This window comes from Apodemus sylvaticus, chromosome 5 (genome assembly GCF_947179515.1).
Source record: "Apodemus sylvaticus chromosome 5, mApoSyl1.1, whole genome shotgun sequence".
Taxonomy (NCBI): domain Eukaryota; kingdom Metazoa; phylum Chordata; class Mammalia; order Rodentia; family Muridae; genus Apodemus; species Apodemus sylvaticus.
The window spans coordinates 153181013-153188566 of record NC_067476.1 but is presented as its reverse complement, the minus strand read 5'-3'; positions in this window follow the sequence as shown (position 1 = coordinate 153188566).

Genomic DNA, 7554 nt, shown 5'->3' with positions numbered 1-7554 from the left:
GACAGGTCGGGTTAGTGACATGCAGGGCAAACGGGGGTTTACAGTGGACTTAGGTCAGGCATCTTCCGTGCCCACTGCCCAGGCCTCCCTCAGAACGGTGTAGACCATGAGCTGTAGGTAGGAAGACTAGCAGGGTCCTATCCAGTCCACCGGGTTTTCCAAGACTCAAGTGCATTCTCCAAATGACTGCAGGCAAAGAGTGCGTTTCACAACGCAGAGTGTTCAATGTCCTTGTAAAGTGCAGCTGTCGGCTGTTTCAGCCTTTCATTTCCTCCCAGCGTCAAGAGGGTGTGTGTGTGTGTGTGTGTGTGCAGCAAAGAACAGACAGCCTGCGACACCTAAGCGACTGCACAGGCCCTTCACTGATGCAGCCTGAGATTTGAGTTTCCCAAGCCCCTGTCGGTTTCTCTGTCAAGGCACATATGACATGCTTGCTCTGTGTGTGTGTGTGTGTGTGTGTGTGTGTGTGTGTGCAGGTGCATACACAAATGCATGTGTGCATGCCAGAGGTCAATGTCAGGTGTCTTCCTTTCTGCCTACTTTATTTTTTGAGACCAGATCTCTCACAGAACATGACCCAGGGATGCTTCTTTCTGTCCCCCCCCCCCAGTGCTGGAATTATAGGCATGCTGGCTTTGTGTATGGGTGCTAGGGGCCACCCTCACTCTGGTCCTGGTGTTCACACCGCAAGCACTTTCCTGAACCCAGCCATTTTCCCATAACCACCTCCGTTCTTCAGACCCAACCACTGGTCATGGGAGGAGATCATTTCAGGCTCAGGGACTGCAAACTATATTCCAGGACAGCTTTGCTCCTGAGTGCCACGGGCATTGGGGTCAGTTTCTACAAAAGGTCAGGGGTGTTTGTGCTTTGCATTTTAATCGATTCCTCCCAGGCTGTCTCCTGTCCCCGAGGCTGTCTCCCTACACCCTGGCAGCTCAGGAGTCAGGAGATCAGGAGTCAGCTCTCTGCCCATCTGACTTGTCTCCCCGACTATATTCCTGACTCTGAGACATCCTGGGACTTAAGACATGCCTGGAGGTGCTCTGGTGTAAAATATACATTTTAAACCAGAGAAATAGATGCATCAGTCCTTGTGAGTTTATGAAGTGTTCACATTCCTCACGACCGTTTCAGTTTTCCTGGAAGACAGTTCAGTTTTCCTTTGGAAGGACAGGGGAGGTGTTGAGAAAGTCTTACTTTGTATCGACACAGCCCAAGGTGGACTGGAACTCTGTGTGTAGGCAAGGTTGGTCTCAGATTCTTCGCTGTGATCCTCCTGCCTCAGCCTCCAGAGTGCTGGGGTTACAGATGTGAAGCACTGCTGTACCCTGTGTAATGGCCAAGTAGATCATGTTCTGGAAGCACATGGGACAGTAGAAAAGTGTGCTCTGGTGTATCTGTGGGGCTGTTTCCAGGGTCAGTCAGCTCTGGGTGCCCTGAATACAGCACCACCCCAAGGCTGCAGCCTGGGTGAATAAAGATAATGGGGTGGGGGAAGGAGAAAGCTGCAGAGAGACCAGGAAACTGGTCAAGTTTAGTGTTTGCTGGGCATGTGCCAGGCATTCTGCTATGAATTCAAGACCAGCCTGGGCTACATAGCAAGGTGAAAGGGAGAGTCACGTTAGAATGGGTGGGGAGCGGCCAACCTGGGCTACATAGCAAAGTGAAAGGGAGAGTCACGTTAGAATGGGTGATGGGCCAGTCTGGGCTACACAGCAAGGAGCAATCCTGAAGGGTTGGGGAGGGAGAAAGAGGAGATAGCTTGAAGTCCCGGATCTGCTGCTTACGGGCATGTGACTCAGGTGTCCGTCGCTTCGTGACGACTTGAGGGAATTGGTCCTCTCCTTCCCACCATAGGTTCAGGGGTGGAATTCAGATTCCAGCTGTCTGGCATATGTGGCAAGCGCTTTTGCCTGCTGAGCCATCTTGTAAGCCCTGGTGTAGACCAGGCTGGCCTCACACTTGTGATCCTTCTGCCTCTGTATCTTCCCTACCCTACTGGAAAACACAACCACAGCCAACCAGCCTCTTCTCGCTCTTCGTTCTCTGTGCTGCAAGGTTCAGTCTCCCCACACTGCACCTCAGACCCCTGGCTACCTGCCCTTCCTGCCTGCCCGCTTAGCCACCTACCTGCCTTTCCTTCCTTCCATTTTCAAATTCTGTTTTATGTGTACGAGTTTTCTGCCTGCCTGTATGTCTGTGTACAACATGCATATCTGGTGCCCACAGAGCCCTCAAGAGGGCATCCATTCCTTGGAACTGGAGTTGATAGACAATTGTGAGTCACCATGTGGGTGCTGGGAAATGAACCTAGGTCATCTGAAAGAGCAGCCAGTGCTCTTACCCCCTGGCCTTTTCTTTCTTGTCTCTCTCATTCTTTCTTTCTCCTTCTGCCCTTCTGTAATAGTGGACATTGAACCTTGGGCCTAACATGTACGAGGCAAATGCTCTACAACTGCAGCTTTAGACTCCTTGGTTTCAATTCCTTGATCTCCAACCACAAAACCAACACATACAAAATCCAGACACTGCCCAGGGAGCTGTGTACGGAGAAACCGCAGACTGGGCCTTGGGATGAGGTCTTGTAGCAGACAGCCCTTGGGGAGATCTGTAGCCATTAAGGAATTGCTAGCCACAAACCCCTTGCAAGGTCCTGTTTCATCTCCTGAGTGTCCGAGGCCATAGCTCTCCCTTCTGGATTTTATATTTAGAAGCTGGGGCGTGAGATTGTAGCCATGGACATCAGTTTTGCTGTCACTTTTTAAAAAATTATTTATTTATTTTTGATTTTTTTTCGAGACAGGGTTTCTCTGTATAGCCCTGGCTGTCCTAAAACTCACTCTGTAGACCAGGCTGGCCTTGAACTCAGAAATCTGCCTGCCTCTGCCTCCCAAGTGCTGGGATTACAGGCGTGCACCATGACCACCCCGGCTCTTGCTGTCGCTTTTTAAACTGACTTTAAATGACGCATGCCTTTCCTGTCCAGAGAGACTCCAGGCTCCCGTGTTTCCCTACTTTGGTAGAGCAGAAGTTATTTTATTTTTCCTTTTTTAGACAGGGTCTTGGCGCGTTCTCGCGCTGGTGCCAACAGCTCGCTGCCCCGTCGGCTTGCACTGCTGAGCACTGGCCGGCCTGTTGTTATCTTGTGGAGACTCTGACTCAGAGCTCCAAAGCCTCTCCTCCCAGCTTGCTAGGTTCCCACTAGTGGGCCGCTACCACGCCAGCCCCATGCTTCAAAACCCCCATGGCCTTTGTGGTGCACATCTGGCAAACCCACTCTTCGCCACCCTACCTTTCTCTCTGGAACCCAGCCGAGTTGCCCTGAGAAGGAAAACACCATACAAACTTAGTTCAGAAACAATGGTAACTCCATCTCTGAGCACAACTAGAATCCTAATCTTGTAAGCCATATTAAGTCTATTTCCTCCTGTGGTGAATCTTGGTGGAATCGCTAGGAGACACTAGTGACTACATCTTGTCCTCCACTATCCCTGTCCAACAGGGCCTCTCTCTCACCTCCTCCTCGCTTCCCCCCTCCAACCTGGAAGTCCCTCCTCCTCACCCAGGGATCCTCTCCTTTATTCATTAGGTGATTGTTCAAAAGAAGTCACATGAGACTCACTCCTTCTCCACAACCCCTCCCAGGAGAGCAGAATTAGCATCAAAATACAAACTGCACCAGGCCCTTCCGCAATGGGGGTCTCACTGTGTAGCCTTGGCTCTTTATAAGGCTAGATATGTACATCAGACTGGTCTGGAGCTTGCTATGTAAACCAGGCTGGCCTTGAACTCATACAGATCTGCCTATCTTGGTCTTCTGAGCATTAATATTAAAGGCATGTGACATATACCCAACCTGCTTTTCTTTTTATTAAAAAAAATATATATATATTGCCAGACTTGGTGGCATGTCTTTAATCTCAGCACTTGGGAGGCAGATGCAGGTGGATTTCTTGCCGGCCTGGTCTACAGAGCAAGTTCCAGGACAGCCGGAGAGGTACACTGAAAAACCCTGTTTTGAAAAACAAAAACAAGAATAGCTGAGTACAGATGCTGGTGGTGCACACCTTTAATCCCAGCACTCAGAAGGAAGGCAGAGGCAGATGGATATTTGTTAGTTTGAGGTCAGCCTGGTCTACAAAGTGACTTCCAGAACAGCCAAGACTGTTAGAGAAATCTGTTAGTGAGTTTCTTTAAAAACCCAGTTGTGTTATGTGAATATGTTTTTATTTTAATCCCAGGTGTAGGGTAAGAGGCTGCTTCACAACAGGTGATTATGATTTGCCTCATGTTCTAGCAGGGGTGTGGTTTTGCCAGCTTCATATACTTCTGAGAGTGTGATGTTTGGAATTCTGGGAACTTCTGAGAGGGTATAAATGGTGGAGCCTGCGGCAAGGAGCCAGGTGCATTCGGAGGAGGCTGCTGCTGGTTCCTGCTGCTGGTGGTTGCCATTGGAGATAGCCTGATGACTAAGATTGGTCTTATCCAAAGGAACTGGGCACCCCTAATCAGCAGGAAATAGTTTTTTTTTTTAATCTTATTTTATTTTTTCGTTTTTTCTTTTTCTTTTCTTTCTTTTTTTTTTTTTTTTTCAATTTGGTTTTTTCGAGAGGGTTTCTCTGTGTAGCCCTGGCTATCCTAGAACTTACTCTGTAGACCAGCTGGCCTCAAACTCAGAAATCCGCCTGCCTCTGTCTCCCAAGTGCTGAGATTAAAGGCGTGCGCCACCACCACTGGGCTAGAGAAAATGTCTTTTTTATTTTTTAAGACTTATTTGTTGTTATATCTAAGTACACTGTAGCTGTCCTCAAACACACCAGAAGAAGGTGTCAGATTTCATTATGGATGGTTGTGAGCCACCATGTAGTTGCTAGGATTTGAACTCAGGACCTTTGGAAGAGCAGTTAGTGCTCTTAACCATTGAGCCATCTCTCCAGCCCCATGAAGAAGTTTAAAGAGGCCTATGTTCCTTTCCCCTCTAATCTTTCTCTCTTATCTAGTGTTAAGTTGTGGGGTGGGGGGGTTAGGGGGGAGGATTAGGGCAGGATAAGGGTGGAGACATGCAATAGTTATAAGAACCCAGTAAAATAATGCCAAAAAATGCACACCAACAAAACCCTGAGCAAAAACAAAACAAATTTATATTTCTTATTTAAGTCTGTGTGAATGGTGTCTACCTTGTGTGTTCTTTGCACACAGAGGCCAAGAAACAGAATTTTCTAGAGCTCGAGTCGCAGGTTTGAGTCTCCTGACATGGATGGGTGGGTGCTCAGAACAGATATCCAGTCCTCCGGGAGAGCAAGAAGCACTCTGGACCACTGAGCCATCTCTCCAGCCCTCCGTTTTAAATACAACCTTTTATTCATTACTATTATTGTCAGAGAGGTGCTAAACCATTTTTATTTTTTAGATTTTTGTGTTTTGTTTTGTGTTTTTGTTTTTTCAAGACAGGGTTTCTCTGTGTAGCCCTGGCTGTCCTGAAACTCTCTCTGTAGACCAGGCTGCCCTGGAACTCAGAAATCCACCTGCCTCTGTCTCCCAGAGTGCTGGGATTACAGGCGTGCGCCACCACTACCCGGCTAGATTTTTTTTAATGATTTTTTTTTTAACCTGTGTGTATGTATGTGTTATATGTGAATATCTGGTGCCCGTGGAGGCCAGAAGACGGCACTGGGTACCCTGGAACTGGAGTTAAGGGTTGTAAGCTTCCATGAAGATACTGAAAATTGAATCCAGGTCCTCTGCCCGACATGTGTTCTCAACAGCTGAGCCATCTCTTCCCTTTTTTGGGTTTGGTTGTTGTCGTTTGGTTGACTTTCTTTACCACATAGAAAACAATAAACTTTTGAAAGTTTAAAGATATGCAAAAATTAAGTACACAATCTGATTTCATTCCTCGATGTGTGATCCTGGAAAAAAACTAAATGCTCCCAATCTCAGTTTCCATATCCGACAAATGTAGACTGTTAGTGCCACTTTGCGGGGGCCTTGAAGCTTCCTCTCTAGGGTCTTTGAGGATTAAATAACTAAGACTTAGCATTTAGTGCCGAGCACTCATCTAAATTCGGTAGTTAACCACTTTAATCTTCCCACCAATCCGATAAACTAGATTCTCTCAGCTGATGTCAAGCGCTAAGCGCGTGGGTGAGCAGCAGGAGGAATCCCTCTCGGGAGACTCGCCGTGACGAGAGGAAAGGGGCGGAGTCTCCTTGACGGAAATGTGAGTTCCGAGAACTACAACTCACAGCAGGCCACCGCTGGACTACAATAACCAGCATGCCCCGGGGCGCTCATTTTGCCCTCTTCCTCTTGCGTTGTTCTCGTGGGAATTTGCAAGATCACTTTTGCTTGCAAGATGCGTACACTGACAGAGGTTTAATGAGCATAGAGGATAAAGAGCTGTGTTTTAGCCGTCGCTTCACCTACTGGCTCAGTTCCCGTTTTCTCACCTTTCTTTCCTGACAGACTCCTTTCACCCTGGCTAGCTGGCCTGGAACTCCCTATCAAATATTTATTTTTTAAGGTTTTTTTTTTTTTTTTTTTTTTTTTTTTTTTTTTTTTTTTTACCGCTTATGTGTACGAATGTTTGCTGTACGCATGTACGCATGCGTGCCTGATGTCTAAGAGGCCAGAATAACAGTTGTATGGGTGCTGGGAATTGAACCTGGGTCCTCAGCAAGAACAATAAATGCTCGAAACTGCTGAGCCTTCTCTCGAGCCCCCAGCCTTCTTTTCCTCATCTTTGGAATGGGACTGTCCTTAGCAGTGCCTAGGATTTGTACGTGGCTTAGCGAATGCCCGATTTCCTGGTGCGCCCTCATCCTCTCCTCGATAAGGAGATTCACCAAAGCATTCTCCCCTTTTCAGAACAGAGAACCAGATAGGTGCTTCAGACTTCCGGGGTGTGTTCGGTTGTTTGAGACAGGATCTCTAGGCAGGCCCCAACTCTATCCTCCAGCCTCAGCCTCCCTACTGCTGGGGTTAGAGGGTTGCTCGAGACGTCCAGCTATCTTTACAAACCTCTCAGCAGAAGCCACCCACAAAGATAAACAATGAAGACTCAAATCTAGAGACTCTCACTTCTGAAGTGAGCCAGCCTCCAGCGACACGTGCTTGTTCCAGCTCCCAGTGCTCTCCCCTGGCAAGTCTGCTGTCCATGCTTCCAAAGGGCGCTTTGTGTCATGTGATGTGTGAGAGCGAAGGCGAGCTGCACCGCAAGTAACTGGAAGTCTTGGCCTCTCCAGAGGCGATCCTAATAGGAGAGCGCGAAGGCTCTGGAGAGAGGGAGACTGTGCGAGGTTCCAGCAGCCTTGAGAAGCGCCAGAGCCACACTAGAGAGGCCCTGCGTGTGTTGTAAGGTCAAGGCTAGAGCGAGGCTGTCCTAGTATTGTGAACTCACACCTGGAGACACACCTCGGACAGCAGGTACAGTATTGGGACACAGGGAAAGCCCACGTAAAACACAAGGCCACAGACACATCGTGGGCCTCGTAAATCTTGCAGTCACCCTTCTCAGTTTACCTAGAGACCTGGTTCCCTCTGTTCTGCGGA